This window comes from Centruroides sculpturatus, unplaced genomic scaffold (assembly GCF_000671375.1).
Source record: "Centruroides sculpturatus isolate CEXI.00-Female unplaced genomic scaffold, Cexi_2.0 scaffold261, whole genome shotgun sequence".
NCBI classification, from domain to species: domain Eukaryota; kingdom Metazoa; phylum Arthropoda; class Arachnida; order Scorpiones; family Buthidae; genus Centruroides; species Centruroides sculpturatus.
The window spans coordinates 403,429-427,813 of record NW_019384426.1 but is presented as its reverse complement, the minus strand read 5'-3'; the positions used below and the strand labels follow the sequence as shown (position 1 = coordinate 427,813).

The following is a 24,385-nucleotide window of genomic DNA, read 5'->3' as shown; positions in this document are numbered from 1 at the left end:
CTACAGTTACTCCCTTGTACGAGTTTGCGCTTTCTGAATATTTTTGTCTGCTTCATTGAGGAAATATAAAGGTTTAATTTTAATCATCGAAAAATTCAATTTTTCGAATTAAAATATTGTAATCGAATTCAAGAAACCATATCGTTTAATTAAATATACAGTTTTTGATACAACAAAGCTTTAAAATCGTATAAAAATTAAGATAATATAATTTTTACACGTTTATTCAACTAGCATAATTAAAGGATTTTCACTGTAAACATTTTCTAAAAGAAATTATATAGAGTATATCCGTAAGAAATTTCAAAATATGTAACCCATTTGCTGAATGGAGATAGTTTCACACATATATCACCAAAGAAACAATTTACAGATAATAAACAGGTTTTTTCAGATCAAAAAAGAAAGGAGGAACCATTTCGGGATAGTCTATCTTCTCGAAAAACGGGGGTGTTGTACAGGTGTAGGAGTCTGACAGGTCATTATCCCCCTCTAATGGGAACAGGTAGCACCCTAGCGGTGAAACACGCCGTGAGCTGCTTAACCATGCGTTATATTACATTTTATCTTTAATTTTCTGATTGGTCAAGGAAAACACATAGAAGATCCCCCTTAAATATATCCAAAAGAGATCGTTGGCTTTTAATGTATTCTCCCATAGTTAAATACGAGGAAGAGAAATATGTTCCAGTTTAAAAAAAAAAGTAATAAATCTCACTTGTAGTAAATAATTTAACATGTTTTAAAGCAAATTTCTCGATATTCTGATAAGTTAAATGGTAAGTAAAGTACAAAGGTTAAACCAGACGTCAATCTAATTCTATAAACTGGGCATGCTCAGAATGATATTTTGAATCGAAAACACGTGTTTCTACATTCCACATTGGGGAATCCCCTATTTAACCATAACAAGTTCACCATTTTCTAAATCTAACGTTAGAAACGAGTTTTACAGTACACGCTTAGAAGATAAAAATCTCTCATGTTCACTTCTTTTATATGTGTGTGTGTGCAGATTTTCGCTAATTAGACATTTATAGCTTTATAATATATAGGGCACGATGGTAATTTTAAATTTAATTAATTACGCGCTCTCCGCCCAAATTTCGCGCCTTAATAAACTTTTCTCTTTTAGATTTTTAATTTTAATTATATTTTTAAGTGATTTTNACGCGAACAAAGTGGAACTCCAAGAAGTTTGAAATTGTCTATTAACATATAGAAAAATTAATGTTTTTTTAAAAAGAAATATATTGTTAACGATATATATTTCGCTCATTTTTTATTTTGGACTTTAATATTTGACCTATTTTTTCGTTTAACCTCATACCCGATGTTCCCTAACAGAAAATAAAGTAGCATTCTTCACTCCGTCTGACTTCTGAAATTTGATACAGGACGAACCGAGTAGCCTTACTTTATTTGTACCAATGTTTACAGTCACCGAACCCAAACACCTTTCCGAGTTTATTCTATTTTCAGCCCCTCTAAAAAGTTCTAGGAGGTTCCAGATTGGTTTATATTCTTTACAAAGAGAGAGATCTGGCTCGCGTGTGTCCAAACAGGAGATTACGTGTAAGGTCCAAGTATGGCAACTAAATTGTAACTATATTCAACACGATATTTCTCATTTTCATATCTCCAGAGAAATATTAAATAAATAATAATAATAAATTTCATAATCATCTGATTTATATGTATAAGTTAGAAGGGTGATTCATCCTTCCTGAACTCCTAAATGGAATACAAAATGGTTAACGTGCACCCCTTTTAGTATTTTGTTAAAGCTTCGTTTGAAACAATTACCCAGAGGCATTTATTTAGTAAGAATTTGATATTATCTTTCAGGCATTCAGCAAGAATTTCATGCTTTAAAAGTATGACAAAGATATGACGTATATCATGCCTGTAAAGCATGAAAGTACTCGTGAAAGCATGCCTAGAAGAAATGCAAAAAGTATCTAATTGATATGACTCTTAACTGTATCTCCTGTATCAGTAATTCAAGCAGAATTTCAGCTCTTTAAACCTTTGAAATGACTACACTCCAGTTGCAAGCTTTACTTTGAAGCGACTATACTATTAAAAAAACAGCTGAAGTAACTATCGGTAGTTGCTTCAGATCTTGTTTGAAGGGAAAAAATTCAACAGAAAATATGGCTTATAAAATTTAAAAACAAGTCAAAGAAAAGGATAGTATTTTTTAAAGTTAACCTTTTTTTTTCACATTTTTCAATTTATATCTCTCCATACTTCTGTTGCATTTGGCCTCGGATGTATCTGTAATGGAAGTCAAGAATTCGATTTCCGAAATGTTGCTTTGTAAGTGCCATGCCGTGACGTCACCGAAGCAAACCAATGGCATTACGGAAAGGAAAGGCAGGGCATTGTTCTCTTTTAAATCCCTCTTCGGCGACACTTTTACTTTCGAAGACGTTTACGCGTTGTTTTCTTAACAATTCTTACATGTATGGGTGTGATTCTAAGTACTTTGCAGGTACTCGATGACGCAACAAACAAAAGAGATGCCGACACCTTAATCGTCGTGATCTCTCACCTTTCCTTGACCCACAATTATTCTCCACCCGGAACTGATTAGTTCCAGTATGACCTTCCGGCTAGCCACAAGTTAGTAAAAGACTGCTCTGATTTTCATACTTTTAGCATTTTCTACCCTCCAGTTTTGCTCCAATCAGATATTAGGATTTAATTATTTTCGTGTGGGTCACGGCTTACTCATAACTATCTAGATTGACACGTCAGAGGGGAAAGATCGATTCATTTGTCCCCTCAGTTACGTCATTCTTCTTTGTGACCAGCTTGCTGTGTGACGTCATGGATCGGATAATCATGCTGACACCTGGATGAGAACATGAATATTTTCCTCCCTTAATAAGATTTTGGTTTTTCGAAATGAAATTTATTAATAAGCACTCAAAAAATTATTAAAAAATCTAAAAACAGTCATTTTAATGCGTTATAAAGTTTAAAAATAATTTTAAAAGTATTTTCAACGTTTATTGGTTTAACCTGGTGACGTAACAAAAAATTATTTCTCTTTCCAATAAAGAAATTAAAACGAATATTAACCAATCACTGCGCGAGATTTTAAAAATATAAAAAAAAATACAGAGACATTTATTGGTTTATTTTCATGACGTAAAAAATCAGTTTTCTTTTTATATAAAAAAGAAAACATTAAGAACGAATTAATTTAAATTTTTAAAAAATTTTTCAGCAGTAAATTTTATTGATTTTGTGACGTAACGAATTTTTTTCTTTTCTTTTTTTCTTTACTCAATGTTATTATAATTTAAAAAAGTAATCATTGAATTAATCTCTATTATAATATTGGAATGTAAAATTACTAAAACGAAAAAAAAATCCTTCTTTGAACCATAATTATAATAATAACAGTTTAAATATTTAATTAACCAATCATACCAGATAATTGAAGTATTTAAAATAATATATTAAACATTAATTGGTTGCTTTGTTGTGACGTAGCTAATCGGGTAATTTCAAATCTCGAATTTAAGAAAAATAAGAAAGAAAATAATAATAATAATAATAAAAATTAAAAATTTAATTGCTTTTATTTCTGTCACGAAATGTTATTTTTAAAATATTTGATTTTCTTATTTATAATATTGATTAAATATTTAATTATATTTTAATAAGTAATTAACATTTAGTGTTTAAATTTAAAAGTCGTAGTAAGTGATTGGATAATTATGTACGAAACGTAATCAATTTATTCGAAATTAATTGCCGATTGGATGATATAAAAAAAAATAAATAAATTTTCCAATAAGCAAGAGGAGTTATTTGAAATTTAAAAATCACGCCATCTTATTGGTCGATTTTAAATATTTAAATTATGAAATAACGAATCTTTTATAAATCTAACCAATCCGAGTTATTTATAGCATTATTTTCCGTTTTTTTTTACTTCAAAACTCTTTTATTGTTTTCTTTTTCGATCCATTTTAAAACATGGAAGCAAATAAAATTTTTTAAAGTTATATTCGGCGACTTTTATGAATTCAGTTTGTTTTTTTTCTATCTTTTTTTTTTTAAAAAAAAGAAGATTGCTATAGTTTCTCTCAACATCGATTGTTGGAAAGGAGGGGAGAACGGTGGTGTGCTTTTCCTCTTCGCCACCAGAGCGCACCACGTTCGTTCACACTGTGGCTGTCACGTGGATAGAAGTGTAACGTGTTGTGCAGATCAGTGCTAGGCCTTGCAGAGAGCGAAATCGTCAGCTGGCGAAGGACGATTAGCTTTTCTCTTCGCGCCATTTGTCTGCAGATAAAAACCGGCGGGATATAGGTGTTTCTCTGTAGTGTGCCAACACAAGAAGACATTCTATCTGCCATATCGGTTGAGAAGTGTAACCCGAGACTTGAAGACCCTCTTTCTCCGGGTGTTCGAGCATCAGACTATCGAGTGTGTTTTATTTTTTATTTTTTTTTGTTTCGGACGGAAGGTGTTTATGTGTTTTCATTCACGGCGGAAGTTGTGCGGCGATGACGTCGGCTGTCACGTGGCCATTCCGGAAATGATTCCAACGTGACGGTAAGTTACCTTTTTCTTAATCTGCTAGTTAGTGATGTTATAGACGTGTGTTGCGCCAGATGGCGGATCGCGGACCACTTTCTGCAACCGGCTGATATATCTGACGCCGTGATGTCGAACAAAGGGACAGTCCCATGTTATATTGTGACATCATCACGACGGCTAACCTTTCTCTTTGTTATACGTAATGACAGAGAACACGTGATCGTTTTTAAGCATGCAAGTAGTTCACATGTGCGAATTTTATTGGGATAATTTCAACCTCGTAACGTTTTGTATTCAACTTTTTTCCCTCCCTTTTCGAAGCATGTAATGGGATAAAGATATTCTCGATAGTCAATTGACATAGTATTGCCGCCTCTGCTTTTCAGTTTTGACTACTAACCAGTTTCAGAAGGTCGTCGGGGTCATAAGAACCTCACAACTGCCATTCACAGCTGTAGCTGGAAAGTCCCCCGTCCACACTATGTACTCGGACCTCTTTGAAAGTATTTCTTTCAGGTCACGTGTTGGTTAACTTAATTGAGAAAAGAGGAGTAAAGGAGTGTATAGGGAGGTATTTATACCATATTTCAGAGGTCGTATTACCTTTTTTTAACAGTCTATCTGCGTAATATAAGCTTACACGTATATTGAAACACGTGATAGTGTGGGGCACGTTGCCAATGTCAGTGATTTATAATAAACAGGGAGGAAATTAATTGAAACTGATAATGTTCTGGTCGAACACTATTCGAAAGTGTCATTGGCGCAGAACTGGCTATAGTGTGACGACCTAACAGATAGATAAACTAGGTCTAGTTAGACAAGACTGGTTTGCCTTCTCAGTCATCTGTCCTCCCTCCCCTCCCATTTTCTTCGTGGGAAGGCTGGAATTCTTGAGGCAAGGTTCGTTCACTTGGATTTTAACAATAAAACTATCGTTGGCTAGTGGCGAACAAATGAGAACTGGTTACTCTCCGCTCTGGCTACTTTCACTTAACTAAATAGTTTTTCAAATTCTTGTTCTTAAAATAGTTTTGCCTATATTTAATTCTTGTAAATGACTGTAAAAGTGTTTTATTGAATTTTTCTGACTTTTGTTTTTCGTCATTTTTTTTTCCTTTAATAAAATTTTTAAATGAAATAAATGAAACTAGTTTATAAATTTATATAAAATTAATCTTTTCGATGGATTAACTTTGATTTTTAAGGTATTTTTACGCTAAATTTTGACTTCAATTATAGTTTTGTAGTTGATTTTAATTAACATTTCTGGATAAATTTAGTTCTTTGTTAGTTCGGGTTTAAAACTATCGGTTATACAAGTTTGATTCCATTTAAAATAACCGAAATTTTAAAGATTTGCTCCATATTTAAGCTTTAATAATTGTTAAATATACATATTTTATTCCATTATCTTCATCTGTATATTGTATATATATACGATATGTAAACCAAAGCAATTATTCTCAACTGGTAGCTCTAATGCATTAAATTAGTGTTATCGTGTGGGATTTCAACACCCTGGCTAGTGTTAACAAGATGTAAGGGATACTACTGTGGTTGGCAGGTGGTTTGTGACCTCCCAGGTAGTTGACAGATGACAGCTTTTCGGGTCTCCTTTATGATATTAATTAAGAATGGTTCCCCGGTTGAACTCAGGTGTTATGCCCGGTTTGGACATTATGTACTTGACATCTGCATGAATATTTCTCAACTTAATCATGCGATTTTACAGCTTGAGTAAGTGATTTATGATGTCGATCGGTTATTCCGTTAATAGATCTTTACAGTATGTTTGCCCTCATAATCTCGAAATTCCAAAATAGTGGGGTTTATATGGGGGAAGTTTGTGCTAATTTATATGCTTGTGCCACAGCCGCTTTATCGGAATCATGTGACACGTATAGGGTGAGTTATGATCTGGATTGGATAATTCTCTGTTGACGTTTGTTTATTCTCGCGTACGCTACGGGTGCATAACGTGATGCCACCCGACACTCTCTGGTCTTAATCAACTGAGTTTACAATTTTCTACTGTGATTTATAACCCTCTGGCTAGTTTTTATCTTCAGTAACGGTTGAGAATACGATGCTTAATTATTTATACCCTCGTTAAAAATATATTTTTATGTATCAGTGACATTCTGCGTTAAATGACTTGATAATGAATAGGCTTCATCTTTCACCGCCGCCATTGTTGCCTACCTAAGTGAAGGTTGATCCACTTTTGCATACTAATCACCCGTGACACGTGATTGGGTTGCTAGGCAACACTATTACGAATAACGTTTTCGATAAAACTATTTTTTTCTTTTCTTTTTAAACCTGACTTTTTGCGTGTAATGACGGTCAAGATCGTAACAGAATGGAAGGAAATTAGAAAAAAAAGGTTGAGTAACGAAATAACGAAATTTGATATCTTTCACTTAAATGTTTATTTTTTCGATGTTCGATCTCTTAATTCAATTGCTTGGTTCGGAAATTTATCACATTTCCTGTGACACACCTGCCTCGAGCGGAAGTATGCCTGGGGAAAGGAGCTTCCGGTCAGGGACTCAACCGGAAGGACGGGGGGTGGCCACCTGCTGTCCACACTTCACGAAGACTCAAGGTCGAGTCGAACATGAGAAGATACATTTTGGGTTCACGACACCTTATTTTAGTTTCTACACAAATATTTAGAAATCGTTAGAAAGGTAAAACGATCAAGTTTAATTTTCTAAATAGATTTATTTATTTAATGGATGGATTCACGTGTTTTTGGCTTATATTTATTAATTAATTTCTTTTACTCCTCGTGTCGTTCACGTGGTCGTTTAAAATTTTTGTCAATGAATTCACGTGCCTATTTAATGTTCATTTCGTATAAAGTACACGCGCAAAAACCACGTGGTTCTTTGTTTAAAATGTCAGCTACAGTTACTCCCTTGTACGAGTTTGCGCTTTCTGAATATTTTTGTCTGCTTCATTGAGGAAATATAAAGGTTTAATTTTAATCATCGAAAAATTCAATTTTTCGAATTAAAATATTGTAATCGAATTCAAGAAACCATATCGTTTAATTAAATATACAGTTTTTGATACAACAAAGCTTTAAAATCGTATAAAAATTAAGATAATATAATTTTTACACGTTTATTCAACTAGCATAATTAAAGGATTTTCACTGTAAACATTTTCTAAAAGAAATTATATAGAGTATATCCGTAAGAAATTTCAAAATATGTAACCCATTTGCTGAATGGAGATAGTTTCACACATATATCACCAAAGAAACAATTTACAGATAATAAACAGGTTTTTTCAGATCAAAAAAGAAAGGAGGAACCATTTCGGGATAGTCTATCTTCTCGAAAAACGGGGGTGTTGTACAGGTGTAGGAGTCTGACAGGTCATTATCCCCCTCTAATGGGAACAGGTAGCACCCTAGCGGTGAAACACGCCGTGAGCTGCTTAACCATGCGTTATATTACATTTTATCTTTAATTTTCTGATTGGTCAAGGAAAACACATAGAAGATCCCCCTTAAATATATCCAAAAGAGATCGTTGGCTTTTAATGTATTCTCCCATAGTTAAATACGAGGAAGAGAAATATGTTCCAGTTTAAAAAAAAAAGTAATAAATCTCACTTGTAGTAAATAATTTAACATGTTTTAAAGCAAATTTCTCGATATTCTGATAAGTTAAATGGTAAGTAAAGTACAAAGGTTAAACCAGACGTCAATCTAATTCTATAAACTGGGCATGCTCAGAATGATATTTTGAATCGAAAACACGTGTTTCTACATTCCACATTGGGGAATCCCCTATTTAACCATAACAAGTTCACCATTTTCTAAATCTAACGTTAGAAACGAGTTTTACAGTACACGCTTAGAAGATAAAAATCTCTCATGTTCACTTCTTTTATATGTGTGTGTGTGCAGATTTTCGCTAATTAGACATTTATAGCTTTATAATATATAGGGCACGATGGTAATTTTAAATTTAATTAATTACGCGCTCTCCGCCCAAATTTCGCGCCTTAATAAACTTTTCTCTTTTAGATTTTTAATTTTAATTATATTTTTAAGTGATTTTTAAATTTTATTTTTATTTAAAAATGGAAACGAATTTCATTCTAAATGCTTTCATTTTTAAATATATTTATGTATTTTATTATATTTTTAACAGGTGACTTCACGTGCCGTTTTCACTTTCTTATAATTCTTTCGCGGTGTGTTTTCACTTTCAATCAATTACTTCACGAGCGGATTCCACGCGCGGTTTAGATTTTTCTCAGAAAATGAACCCTCGTGAAGATTTCACGAGCTCTTTCCTTTTATATCAATTACGTCGTGTATGTCACGTGCTTTTTACTGTCGAAATAATTTCCTTTTTTTTTTTTAAAAAAAAATATGATTAAATTGCCTTCAAAAATAGCCGCAAAATTAAATCTAATTTAATTAACGAAATTTTTAAATTAATTAATAACCAAAAGATGCGTGCCTAATTTTTGCATTAATAACGAATAATACGTAAGTAATAGTAAAAATTATTAAAATAATTTCACATTCTGACATTTCTGCAATGAAAATTGCCTTGAAATTTCCGAAAACGTCGAAAAATTGCTACAAATTCGTGAAATTCTATGACTTAATAACAAAAAAAAAATTACAGATTTCACTTCCTATCTTTTGTTTTTATTTAAATAAAAAAAAAACACGAAATTATCTTATAGTAAGGGGGGAAAATATTCACAGAAAATGCGCAATTTGCTTAACACGTGCGAAAAGAATTAAATTCGATATCGATATGACAATTCGATAAATGGATTTCTTTTTAAAGAGAATATTTGTTTATATAAGAGCTTTCGTTTGAAAATAAATAAATAAAATGTCGAATTATCGGATGGTTTGCTCGAAAGTGACGTCACTAATTCCAGTATTAACTTATATGCTTGAGTGGTGTAGAGAGACGTAACAGAGTCAGTGTCCTGAGTCGTGTGAAAAACAACGCATTACAAAAAAAGTATCGCAGACGGCATGAGACGCAGACGACCGTGACGACAAGAACGTTGTGAGTGTAACAACACGTTCCATCCCATCGTCTGTAGTCCGGTTCTAGAGGTAAATGTTCAGTAATCGGGTTGCTGTGTTCGATAGGCAAAAAAAAAAACGAATTATTTTTTTGGTCACGTTTGGTGATGATGATGTCACCAATTGAAAAATTCTACAGTATCTTCTCCTCCTATCATCACTATTTTTATAAATAATTTAAAGAAGTGAAAATTCCATTAACGTTCAGATTCTCTTTCGTGTTTGTGATCCTTGTACCAAATTTGGTACGTTATCAGTGAGCTGTTATCTTACAGGGTGATTAATTCCGTACGTTACTTTTAACAGGGAGAGTGTTTTGAAACAAATTTCTCCTATTAATTAAACGATAACAGGGTGCTGTCGGTGTTTTGAAATTAAAAAAAAAGCACGCATCTCAAAATAGTATCAATTGTCCCTTTTTTTTTTAAAGCTGTGTTTTACTATACCAAATTTAGTACGTAACCTTAATACTAATCTGCGTCATCTGTACATTTAATGAATCGTATCTATAGAAAAATCACTAAATGAGCTTCTTGATTTTTTCTCATTCTTTCATTCTTTCTAAACAGAAGACAATGGAGTTCATTGCCAGTTTAATTTTATCAAGCTGGTACGCATGCGTTACCGGACCAACGTCCTTGCCAAGTTCGCCCTTGTCTACCTATCCTAGGGACTGGTTTTTGGAGCGCAGGTGACCCCTAGTTATAACCAAGTTCGACATGTCACCTTACCTCTTTAGGAACTAACTTTATGAACCATAACTTCGAGACTAGTATGAAAAATTAATTATTTAACATTAGTAACATTTCATAGAAACTATTATCGATGGAAATATCTATAAATATTTATATACGTATATATATAAGGAGTGGGTCAGGTGATCGATGTCCTTGAAAAACAGGAAATGTAGGAGTCATCGATGGATCGTATTACGTAGATTAACAGTATGAGATAGTGGTGTAGGAACTGACACCAATACGTTGACTGGAATACCTGTACTTGTCCTCGTTTAGTTCGATATGGTACAAAATAAGGAAGTTAAATGCTCCCCCCTCTCTTTCTCTCTTTTTTGCACTCCTTCCTCATGATTTAGTTTCTGTAAACAATTTTTCAGTTAAACTGTAATATTATTATTTTATTTATATATAAAGAAAAATCTTGAAATTATTTTACTAAGTTCCTTGTAGGAAATAATTTTGTATCGCATTCTTGTACGTTTATATACATAATGTATACTGTAATTTACACTTGGTATATTTATTTTTGCACGGTTGACATAATTAGGATGTCTGTATGTTAACTAGTTTCTATGTTTAAATCGTAGAATAATTACTGTGTTTAGTCGAATTTCCTCGTTTTAAATTAATAGCGGATAATTTTCAGGCAAATTGTGAATGCATTTTATAAAATGAACTTTCCGAAGACCACTCCTATATACAGTATATATATTATTATTTTTTTTTAGTACTGAGAAGAATGTAGAAAGTAGTGGACTTTATAAGAGGGTGGCTAGTGAGTCATAAATAAGTTTAGAGTGTATTAAAGAGGACACAAAGTTCTATACGCTCTTTGATTTAAATATCTTAAATTAGGTTTGGAATGCTTATAACGTAAAAAAAATTAAGTGTTTAAATGGAACCGTTTTATAATTAAATGCATTTAACTGGGAAAAAAGTTTATCTATCTAAACTTTTCGAGCATTCTACTATTTTTTCCTAGATCAAAACTTTTCTATATCAACTTATCGGTTCTGCAAGTAACATATTGTTGAAACGAAATGTCATTTTATGCACCCACGCGGTAACGTTTTCTTTTACGTTTTATCGGTATTTTTTGTGTTTGTGTGTATGCGCCCATTGCAAGTTCCCATATAACATTCTTATAAACTTTTGAATAAATTCAACGACAATCGAATTTTTTGCTCTATAGAATTCTTGACTCGGGCTTTTATGATTCCTTTGAGTACTAACTCCGCCATCTTACAACACCCGAAACAAGCGTTCAAGCAAAACTCCCGCTTTGCTACGGATTTAAACTATGAAGAGATATCCTACCTTCCCCCCTTTTCTATTCTTTCTTTCAATAAAGATCTCCGCTACGGTAAACCTCGCTTTACGGTTCTATAACTAGCCCCAGGAGCTATTTACTTAACGGAATCTCCCCTTCTCTTTATAATAATATTTTACAGTCGTCATAACCCACGATACCATTTCCGTATTATAAAAGGTGAACCGATAAATCGGTAAAAATATAAATATATATATATATATATATTTATTTATTTATTTACTGTAACTGTTTCTATTCTTTCTGTATATAAGAAAAGTATAACTCAATTGGGATACTGGAGCGGGGGTGGATGACCAGTTGTCATGGTTACCGTTGACTTTTTCGCTTTCGCGAAACAATGGGCATGCGCCCTCGATCAATCTGAGAGCGTGCTTGTTGAAGTGTTTGGTAACTACCGAGTTAAAGACAATATTTATTTTTATCGTGTTTGACTTTGAATGACTTTAAAACGTAGTCATTCTAACAATTTCTCCCTCTCTAGCTCCTTTTTTTTTCTTCTTCTTCTTACTTAATTTATCGTTGTAAGAATTGTAAAGAAGAGAGGGAGGAATTTTATTTTCAGTTTTTTCCATTTGTTTTTATATAAACATTATTTCGATAACATGAAAAATCAGGTGACGTTCTAGAACTAGGTGTGTGTTACGTAAAAATTTATTTACCATTTATTTATTTATTTATATAGATATTTTTATATATAAAAAATGTCATCTCAATCAGGCGAAGTCTAAAAGAAAATAATAAACAAAATGAACGAAAAGAATTGCTTTATTTTATTATGTTTTTTTAAAATCTGTGCTATATTTATGTTAGAGATAGACTAGTTCGAAAGATCAATGCTATAAAAAGTGATAACGGTAATTCTTTTGTAAAATATATAGTTTTATTTAAAAAGAAGTTGTAGTTTAGTGAATTGGATAATTTTAAATTTAATTTAAATCGATAAATTTAACTCAAAATCGAATAAACTTTAATTCGGTTGGATCGTTTAAAATTTGATATAATTAATAATTCATTTAAAAATAGAATTCATTCCATTGGATAATTTAAATTTTAACATAGCCAATAATTTGTCTCAGAAATTTGTAATTGATTCTATTAATATGTTTTATTAATCGAATCAATTACAAATTTATTGAAATTTGTAATTGTTTTCAGTTATTTAAACAGACCAATAATTCTTTCAGATTTGAAATGGAATTCATTTATTGGATCATTTGAATTTTAATTTAAACAGTAACTCTTATTTTTCGGATAAGTGCTGTCTTATTGGATAATTTCAAATTTAATTTAACCAATTATACTTTTTTTCTATTTTTTTCGTTATGGTAAGTGTTTATATCTTCGTTTTAGCTGCAAAATCGTAACAACGCTTTTTGTATAGATTTTTAAATTTTCTAACATAAAATTTTTATTGCAGTACAGAACGGGAGTGTTTTAATATTAATTACATCTCTCCATGCAACGTTAATTATGTCACATCTTTTAAATTTGACTGGTGTGGTTCTGAAGAACGTTAATGTTATAATTTGTTTTTTTACTCAAATAATTAAAAATTTAGCGATGACCTCCGGTACGAATTCTTAAATTAAATTTTCAAAATAAATCTCCTCTTTGGTTACTTTTTTTTCTAATTTTTTTATCATATTTTCCGTTATTGGTTTTTAGTAAACTAAAAGATGTAATTTGTATAAGTGTCGTTAATAGGTTAATTAAGAGTTGATCAAACTTCTCGTTGGTCCATGCTTCGATAAACATGAGCATATTAACATTCTTGGAAACAGGTCGGAACAGTTCACATCGATTGTGTGGTAAAACTAAAAGATATTAAAGGTAGACATTTTTAGCTGAAATGACTAAAATAGCCACGGAAATATCCACTTATTAAAAAAAGAAACATACATATATTACTGCCGTTCTATTAAACAGATTGTTACTACTACAATTCCAAAAATTTGTTACGACTTCTTCTCTTCTTATCTAACTTGTCCATCAGTAAAGTCTACAATGACAAAATGAGATCACACATGGACAGAGACCTATTTATAGTACGATAATAGCCGAAAAATTAATCATTTGTCGATCTCCATCGGCTATTTCTGTTAATAGCAACCACGAAAACCTTCCCTCATTTAGCGTGTTCGATATTAGGTTTACCTTGGTTAGTTGGGTGATCAATAGAAAAATAGATTTTTATCTTTTAAAAATAATATATGCGTATGAGGCACGTTAACAGGTGCAACACACGAATATCCGCACATTAATAAGGTAGAAGTGTGTGTATGTTTATATGCGTTTTTAGAATGAAAACTATCAAAACGTAGGAAATGGTTCTCAAAAATTGATTTTCAATATTAAAAATAGTTTCGAGTTACAAGCATCGATAGATTCAAGACAAAACCGTTTAAAATGTTTTTTTATTTTATTTTATTGTTTTTTAACGCGTCACCCCTCAACTGGGACTTAAGATTTATAATTATCGTTAAAAAGCATCATTGTTCTAATGTTGTTTAATGTAACATAAACAAAAATGGCAAGAAAAATAACTATTCTGTATGCTTTTCTTATACAACTCTACTAAAGTAATTTCCTCAATAGATTCGAAGAATTGTTTATAATCATTCGATCCATTATTGATTTATCGAATATGTAAATCGATATGAAGCTCGGCGATAAATTCTGTAAACAAACATACGAAAAATATAGGCCTATTGGATTTCGGATTTCTCCCTCCCTATTGTGGTTCTCATGACCCTACTAAGCTGAAAATAATAAAAGATTTTTTGTTTGTGTTGGGTTAGCGATTTGTTGTCGGTTTGTCGAAAACACAAACAATGTCAAGGACAATTGCCTCAGGGCTTAGAATCCCCAACCCCTACCTTTTCTGGGTTCGACAGTAGCATCCCTTAAAGGTAAAAAGACTCTTCAAAAGTCCCCACCCATGACCAAGAAAGGAATACAAATAGTCTTCTAGAATAAAGATCTAAATCTGGTCTATGTGCAAATATGGCAGCTGTCAATAGAAACGGAGCAAATGAGACTACAATTTAAGATATGTAGATTAATAATTATGCTATTTTAAAGCTTAAATTTCCAACCTCTGATCCCTATTTTGAGAAATATTAATATAATATATATATATATGCCAGATATTTAGTATATTACATAAAGTTTTCTATTTCAATTAATTAAAAATTCTTAAAATTAAACGTGTTATTGTTTAATTTGAATGATTAAAAATTATATTTAAAATTTTAAATTAGTTTATAATTCTGGTATAATATTTACTCGATTAGACAATTTAAAATTAAAAATAAGTAATAATAGCACGTTATTGGATTTAACAAAAAACATTACGCAATTGTGTTAAGTAGCGTGTAATTGGTTGATTTTAAAATTTATAATATTCATAAAATAGCAATATTACGTGTTATTGGATAATTTAAATATTTTCAAATTTAATCAATGCGTTAGCGTAAAATCAATTTAGCGGCAACACTTACAAAAAATTTATATAACTTTACTATCACAACTAAATGATGTTAGCAGGTTATCGAGTGATGTAATCACATCGATTACATGATAAAATAATAATAAAACCTTACCAACTCGCAAGGAAAACGTATTGCTAATGCCAATAATTCGCACCATTTTACTTTATTTTATTTATTTATTTCTTCAAAGCTCTCAATTTAAATCCAGTGAGCTTCTGTAGATCATTTATTTCGTCTACGCAGAGTCGCGTAACGAGCGCCATTTTAGAATGGGAGTTTAGAATCCTCAACTCGAACCCCTCCTCCCAAACAGATTATGAGGAGAGAGAGAATAAATCCTTCGCTTGGGGAGGATGGAGAACATTTAAAATGGCGACGGTGTTGCACTTAACGAGGTGTTTATTTCCCAGATAATGATTCCTTCTGCTTTACGTCTTATTATATGAGCAAATTGCAATTTCTCGCACAGATAATCAAGTAGAAATGAGACAACGGAAGCTTGTTTCTTTCTTTACTTCATGTCTTGTGTGTCTAATGGATGCATTGTCGGGTATTGTAATTTGTATGTAAGTGAATGTTACCGAATTTGCAATCAACACATAATATTCCCGAAAGATTGTTTCAAATAAAAAAAAGGGGGAAGTTTTCTTAGCAAATAGAAAGCTTTCATTCATCTAAAAGTATTCTTTATATGTTTTAAATTTGTAATCAATATTACATACTTTTTTAAATTATTAAATCAACTAATAACGTCGTTTAAAATTTGAATTCTCTCATAATAGCGTTTTATTGGTCGATTCAAAATGTTTAACATATTTCTTAGCCATTAAACAGCTCTTAAACACGTTCTCTATCTATGATAGATTTTAAAAAATTAATAACTTTCATTAGTTTATTCAAAATTTAAAAATATTCTTTCATCCAATAAACGCAGTAAAAAGCGTTTGACATTGTTACGTCAATCGATATTTAATTTCAAATTTAACCAATAAAACGTTATTTAAATTGTAATAGCAGTTTAATTGGTCAAATTTGAATTTTTTAAAATCGGATTTGACCAATAATACTTTTTAATGTAGAATTTATCGAATAATAAGCGAATTTATGAATAATTCATAGACGAAAAAAATCTGACGAGTTAAAAAAAATGTCTGCCTGTTTAAAAACATGTATTCTGGGAAAATCTGACGAGTTAAAAAAAATGTCTGCCTGTTTAAAAACATGTATTCTGGGAAAATCATTTGAAATAATTCTGTTTGCCTTGTTGAATCGTTCTCTTTGACTTGATAACAGCTGTTTCATGTTCAAAACGTTAAACGTATGTTCATCTAGCTGATAATAACCTATTTAGTAAAACAAGCTTCCATTTTTTCATTCGAGATCTATTTAATTTGCCATAAATTATGTAATTAATAAAAAAATATGTATTTTTTTCGTATAATTTTTTGGCCACTTTTTCTAACGCAAATCGCCTTTTAATAGTTTTCTAAATATTTTCTTTCGGGCGATAAATTTTGCTTTATTATTTGCAAATGTGACTGTTAAAAGATTTGATTAACATGTATTTAGATATATGATAATACTAATAATAATGGGTACTTTTTTTATATGGTGTCATTTATGAATAACAATGCAAATTTTATGCTCTTTGTTTGTTTACTGTATTTTTTAAAAATAATTCCCTTGTTTCTTTACGGTTTTTTCTCTAATTATGAAGATTTCTGTACAGTAAGTAATGGGAAATATTTAGTCACATAGTTTTTTTAAAGGACAGGTGCGATTTCGCTGCTTACATTTAGGTATAACGTCATACATAAATATAACTCTTCGTATTCTACATGCTGTATCTTGCATAATTTGAGGTATTATCTATATACATATCTGAAATCATGAATTTCGTATACATATATACTATACGTGCAATATATGTATGTATATAGAGTTTATACATAAATTTTATTTAATGCATATGCATAATTATGTGCATGTACTGTACGTTTATTACTTATGTGCATATATTACATGCATATGTATAATTTTATGTTTTTTATTTTGTTTTTATTGTATTTTATTGATATAAATATATTGGCAAATATGTAGGAAACTTTATGTTTTTTTTCCTATTGTCTTGTAATAATTAATTATAAATAAACATAAATATACACATACGAGAACATAGCATATTGTTGTACTATATTAGTGTCGCATATGTAAACTTATATTATACTGTACTTATTTTAATTTTAGTGGAGGCTATCAAAATAAAACTAAAATGCCTTTTTTCATTTTCGATTTATTTCTTTAAACAATTGTTTAAATATAAGAATATTGTGTTATTTTTACTTTTATGTATGAAAAATGTAACTAAATAGAAGCTTTGCAGTATTATGCAATAGCTGTAATGAATTGTGTAATGCAATTTTTCTAAAACATGAAAGAATATACTATGATACTTTTACATAAGATATACCGTACAGGTACTGTACATGCTTTTCTTGTAATGATTCAAATAAATTTGCATAAAGCAGAACATGTATGTAATTATTCCATATTTTGCAGAAGCTTATGATGCAAATTAAAATAAAGGTGCATAGTTATCATAGTGTTAAGGAATATGGGATGTAGTCTAAAGCCGAGTACTCATTTACTGGTATACCTGAACGTGTGGGCGTTTTTTCCCTCATCCACTCGTTCAGTACATGTGAAACAGGCTTAAGACAGATGTCCTAAACTTTTACTTTTATTGAGTCTTATGCTGCTTTTGCATAATTTTATAGATTCTATGTTAACTCCCGTAAAAGATGACCTGATGTTCTAGATTTCTTATATCCATAAAACATTGTATATTTGAAATATATTTACATCATATGCATATTTATGTATGTCACATAACAATAATCCATACAATAAAGTCGACAGATTTTAAATTGCAAAATTAAAAAAATTCTATGTAGCTAAGAAAATTTACGAAGATAAAATCATTAATAATATTTAACGCATCGGTACGACAAATTGAATAATCGCGTGCATAATAAAAGAACCTTTTTGGCATTTGCAGCAACCATTGAAAGTAAATAAATAAATAAAATTACAAAATCGAAAGCGTTTGAATTTTACTTGCTACAGATACACTCAAGTAGATTGGATGAGTCATTTTTGTCTAATAGGTCATCAGATACGTCATCCGCGATACTTCCTGCATGGAAGTGCCCTCCGCCAGATACCTAATTGGTTGACCCCAATCGGACACAGGAATCGGAAATACGGTAAAGATCGCCGGCTCAACCACTTAAAACCTCATTGCTTACCTTACCCGGCTTCTAGTTTTGTAGGTTTTTCTATTCCACATATAAACGACTGGTTAAATAATGAACTGGTTTTTCTTTATGTTGCCAACACTCGATAATTACTTTGTACAGTCTGATGCCTTTTATTATTTAAATTTTTTGTTGTTTTTTGCACGTCTGGCATTCGTAAGAATGAGGTAGTGCCATAGATTTAACGATGTTCTGCTAGTCTGTATCATAAATATGCTGTTTTTATGTCTGATGCGCCACGTATCAAACTTTTTTTTTTAATTACGAATGCGGTTTTCTGTTGTCGTTTTATTGTTGTAGGATATATCACAGCTTTAATTTACGTTATAGGGAAAAATTTGTTACTGATAATAGTGATGGCGATAAGCAAATTTATTTATCTTCACTTATTGTGTCCGGGTCGTAAACGTGTTTGGGCCTATCCCATCGATGCTCGACCACACACACGCACGTAGACAAACTACAAGTCTGATGCATTCAGTAACGTTTGCTTGTTGACGAATCTTCCAGTAACCTTGGACTCGATTCAAATGGCATAAATCTTATCCCTGGGTACAGGTGGACATTTATCGCTTGTGCTGCAGTCGTCCGACATACCAAACCTTAGATGTATAAGGAAAAGCAAATGATATCATTACAAGAGAACTAGTTGAAGAGTTATTTAAAGTATGCCAGGAAGAAAAAGGGGATACCTATTTAAACTAGATAAAATGAGGAAAACCAAAAGTAATTTTTTATTTTTTCTTGAACTAGTTATCTCTGTTTATTAGGATGTAAATGAGTGCAAGAAATTATAACCGTGTCTGCAGATAGGAAATAATGCAAAGGGGGTTTCGTGTATAGCGCGCTGCTTAAATTCTTCCCTTCTTAAGATAGCAATTTCGAAATTCCTTCAGCTATGTTTTACTTTTAATAATATTTGAGCATATTAACGGTCTCAGAAGAGAATCAGTTCATTGAGTAAATGTTTCCATCCTCTTAATTGTCTTCAGTAAGATAAACAACGATCGATAGCGACTACTTACTTGAGTGAATACCGGATTTTAGATCATAATTAATCTTACATTATTAGAATAGCCGAATCGATTCATTACAAATGGTCGAGTAGAACGATATTTATTGCACGTATAAACCGCTCATAGGCACGAGACACGCTTAGATTTTATACACTATAAAACTAACTACTGTCATGTAGATAACTAGATGCTTAGCGTCATCTAGTGATAGAAACAGGTGTTCTCTCAAGCGAACCTGTTTCACTCAACCCGGAAGTGAGTGTAGGATGGTATTGCTGTATTCTCGACAGGTCATGAAATGATTATCCGTTATATTTATTGTGTTAAATAGTATAAAAGTTTGCATTATGAATGAAGATATCAAACCCTCACAACCTTAAAATTCATTAAAACACCTGTATTGCAATGTGGAAAGGAGTTGAACCGAGGCTGGTGAACGTGACGACAGTTTGTTGTGACTAAATAGGACAGATTTACAGACACGAGACATACACTGCTCATGCAATATGCACTAGTTATCTGTCGAGTTTAATTGTATTCATTTTTTTATAACTATGTTTGAAAAATAAGGTATTTGGTCTTTTCTTGCGTGTATTGTACTGTACCTATTGAGGTTTATGGATCCCGAATTTGCATTACGATTGAGATTTTGGGGTTTTAAACTTTCTGATTTCTAAAATACAGTTGTACAGTACAGAGATTTACATTTTTAGATCCTAAAGACACGAAGAAATTATGATTTGTGGATCCTAAAACTATGTTGAAAGTCTGTATTTTAGATTATAAGTATACCTAAGAATGAGAATTTAAATATTTATAAAGGGAATGAAATGAAAATTCTACAGCATTTTAAACCATTTTTGGATCTTGTTTTCAGCTGAAGTTGAGTTGTTTGCTTCTTGAAGTATTTTAAACTCTAAATATTTGTAAAATTTGAGATATTTTGACCGAAATACTCCAAAATCTGCTCTGATATGGTTTGCTAGTTTCAATTTACAGTATTTAGGATGCAAAATGCTTCCAAGAGACAATCTTTACGAATGTTTGGAATACAAGAGTTTTATTTTCGGCTGCACTCAGGACTTAAAAAAAAATGTCAATTTTGAAGTATTTCGGTTCAAAATTATGTTAAGAGAGTTTGTAAACCTCAATTTCGAATCCAAATGGAGTGTTTTCAGCAAAATTAATTCACAATTACATTTGATAAACGCGAAAATCTTAACAAACAAAAGGCTAAGATCTGTAATCAGTTCTTTTTGTGATGCCAAGTGAATCGAGGAAATTTAAAAAAGGTTTCAAAAATCTGGAATGGGGAAATTAAGTTTATTTTTTTCTCTCGGTTTCAGTTGAATGAATATTAATTTCATAAGTTGGACCAATTAAGAATTGAGGTGTTTAACATCTGCCAGACGAAAAAAAAATCAAAAATAGGATTTGTGGATTAGAAGGGATGTAGCAGACGGTAGCTACTGGGTCAAAGAGTCATGCAAGACGGGACAGATGCACAGCAAAACATACCTAACGGATGTATACAACCGACTACACTTTATAATAAACCGGACGCGAAATAGTCACCACAAGAAACCTAACTGAAAAAATTCCCTCTTTACTAGAAGATCGGTTGACCTATCTAATGATAAATCTTAGTCAATAAAACCGCGAAGGTTGGGGAGGGTCGAAGCAGAATCGTAGGAGTTTTATAGTAATTAATTTTCCGAACACTAGAGGACACTGTCCCGTTGCCATAACAACAACTGGGGTTAGCTATTACGTATCTCATCTGCCAATATGTATAAAGTCGGGTTAAGAGCTCGGGGGGGTCGAAGCTAGATAATATATGTGAATAATGTTCACTGGGGGGTAGTCTATGAAGAATAGAAATAAGAGAAAAAAATCTATTAAATTCTTTTTTTTATTTGTCGTATGGACCGATCTAAAATAGAAATTCGAATTGGTGAATTTAGTTCAATACAAAACAGGAAGTGAAAATTTATATATTTATATAATTATAGCATTTTATTTAATGTAAAAATCTTTACTCTAAACAGAACTGAAGTTTTAGCTAACCGTGGTCATTCGTAGAGTGAGGCAAAGAGGTCCCTGGGATCGTGTAATTTTCACAAATTATAATAAAAGTGATTGAGAGATATAACCGTATACCCTCGACAATGGGATGCTTTGTTGCAATACTGTAGTTTACAGTCTAATTATGAAAATTAAATAATTAAATAAGAATTTATTGATGTAATTATTTATGCTCCAAGAAAATTTTCTGCGAACGCCCATGGTTCTGACTGTTTGGATTTTCGAGTTTTAAAGTTTGAATTTTACTTTGAGTCATTTGAAATTTTGACAATTGAATGAATCAATGAATGAGCAAGGGGAAGTTTGACAGATTCAAATTTTCGGGACCGAAGATTGCATAATTCTAGATTTTGAACCATTTGAAAATTCGTCTCCTCCGAAGTTTTGAAACAAAATTTTACTATTTTGGAATATATTTTGATTGATTATATGCCGATTTTTGAACTCCAAAATTTTGACTCTTTTAAAGTTCTGAAGGTTGAATACTATAGTTTTTGAACGAAATTTTCACTATTCTGGATGTTCGACCTTCTAACTTTGAATTTTTTACATTGAATTTTGATTATTCTGGAATTTAGTCACGTAAAATTTCGAATATTCTAGAATTTCTTATCTGAATTCCGGATATTTAAGGCTTAACTTTTATCATTCTAGATCTAGAATTAATATGTATCAAAATTTTATATAAGTAAAACTTATCTTTAACATCAGCGAAAGGAGTCGAAAAATTATTGAAATTTGAAATAATTTCTCTCGTCCCTTTTATAAACTTTTATTGAAAGTAATTGTAATTAAACAAGATCCTTAAATTGACAAAAATAGAGATAATTTAAATGTAGAAAATTATGAGAAACAGATGAAGATGTAACTTAATTTTTCAAATAATTAAGTCACGAAGAGCTAATGAGCAGTCGTAAAAAAATCTTGCAAGGAAAGTGACAAAAGAGATAATAAAGATCATATATTATATGAGGAAAACACAGAAAGGAAAAGGCAAAAAAGAAAAAGAAATGGAAGAAAAATAAGCAATGAGTTAGTTTAGGATCAAACAACAAGAGCTAAGGTTCAATAGTCTGCAACAATAATCAGTAACCCGAAGATTCAGTTCAGATCAGAAAAACAATAAATAAAAGGAGTTGAAGATTCAGTTTTGGTAGAAACCAACAACAATCGAGAAAGAATTAGAGCTGAAGATTCACTTTTCATAGAAAGTAACAATAAATCAAACCAATAAAATAAAGAAAAAGATACTCAACACAATTCGAAGCCGAAGAAAAAAAAATTTCTTTCTATAAATAATTTATTTCTGAATGATTAAAATAAAATTCGCCAAAGACAATTTTCTCCTTCTCGAGCTCCATTCGCCATACTCGATTTTTCGGAAAGTAAAAGATTTTAAGTGTTGACTTAACACAGTTAAAACAGGAACTAATGGCTTCTGTAAATAGACGGTCTAAGGGTCAAAATTTGGGTCATGCACCACAAACAAAGAAAAGAAAAAGGACTCGACTAGGTCAGGAGTTGATGTGTCACTTATAGAACCGCGCACACAGATTGCAGACGGGGGATTTCACGCCACCGATACAAGCAAAGATACTACTAACATAGCGGAAGAACCCTCCTGTTCAACAACGGAACAAATATATACGCTACGATGTAGCGCGCGCAACCTAGTTTCCGGTTAGCGAGAATAGATCAATATTAATTTATCTAATAACTAATCGGATAGCAAGTGTTTGTTAATTTAGACTAATGCCGCCGTAGCTACACTAATTGGCGTAAATGATAGCATTTTAGCGAAAATATTCGAGAAAATTCACGAAAATTTCGACGTGTTGTGTTCAGCCAACTCGTCTCCACATCCAGCTGAAAATAAAATGCTTTTTTCTCCTCTTCCGTTATATATATATATACACACACACACGAACATACGCGCACACATACACATACACAGCGAGAGAGAGAGAGAGAGAGTTTTATTGATTTTTGCCATCCCTGCAATTGTCCACGAACGAGCACCAACGATAAGGAGGATGACTTTCCGGAGCATCGTCCTTTTTTATTTATTTATTTATTTTTCCAATTTTTTACGATTATTTTTTAATTTTTTTCCTCCCTCCTCTTCATCATCCTCCTCCTCCTCCTTTTTTTCCAACTTCCCGCCGATAGGAGCGCCTCCCCGCGTCGAGAAGACTGGAAACAGACTGGCTTGTTGCTAAGCGACCACCTGCGCCATTTCGTCGTGGAACTGACACTGTGTCGTCATGGAAACCGGTAAAAGGGAGTACGATTGACAATTACAGTCGATTGGGCAGTTACGGAGTAGTAGTTGAATGGCAATGGCTATGTTTATGTAATAGGTTGTGATTTATCGACGTTTTGTAAAGCGGATTATAATGTCTGACGAGGATTGTCTGTTGTCTGTTACGCGCCGCATGATATTCACGATAAAGTGCTCCATTCGCTCATAAAGTACTCCTATTATGTTAGTTTTCTTTATAACCTGTTTCGGTTAAGAGTCGCCCTCTCCCTTCTCCTTTCTATAAAGGAATAAAGAGCATATCGGGTTCGATTCTTGTGATCACTCTCCTATTAGATGCTGAAAATCGATCGATTCCTGACTGTGGGGGAGATTGTTGCTCTCCACGACGATTTAGGGAGACTTCTACGCTCAATAGGGAATTTTCCCAACTTTTGTTGACTAAAATAGATTCTTTTTTTGGGGGGAATTCCTCGTCTTTTAGGGAGACTTTTTCTTATACT

At 31.9% G+C, this 24,385-nt stretch overlaps 1 protein-coding gene across 2 annotated transcripts in view; it reads left to right on the top strand.

The window, feature by feature from the left end:
* The first annotated feature begins 4,209 nt into the window (after nucleotides 1–4,209).
* Nucleotides 4,210–24,385, top strand: part of LOC111619583 (zinc finger MIZ domain-containing protein 1-like) — a 111,180-nt gene continuing 91,004 nt past the window's right edge. Inside the window, exon 1 of one of the 2 annotated variants that reach the window (XM_023361332.1) lies at nucleotides 4,210–4,578. The gene's annotated coding sequence lies outside the window, so the exon portion shown is untranslated. The remainder of the gene's footprint in view (nucleotides 4,579–24,385) is intronic. The other variant, XM_023361331.1, reaches the window with a different exon arrangement.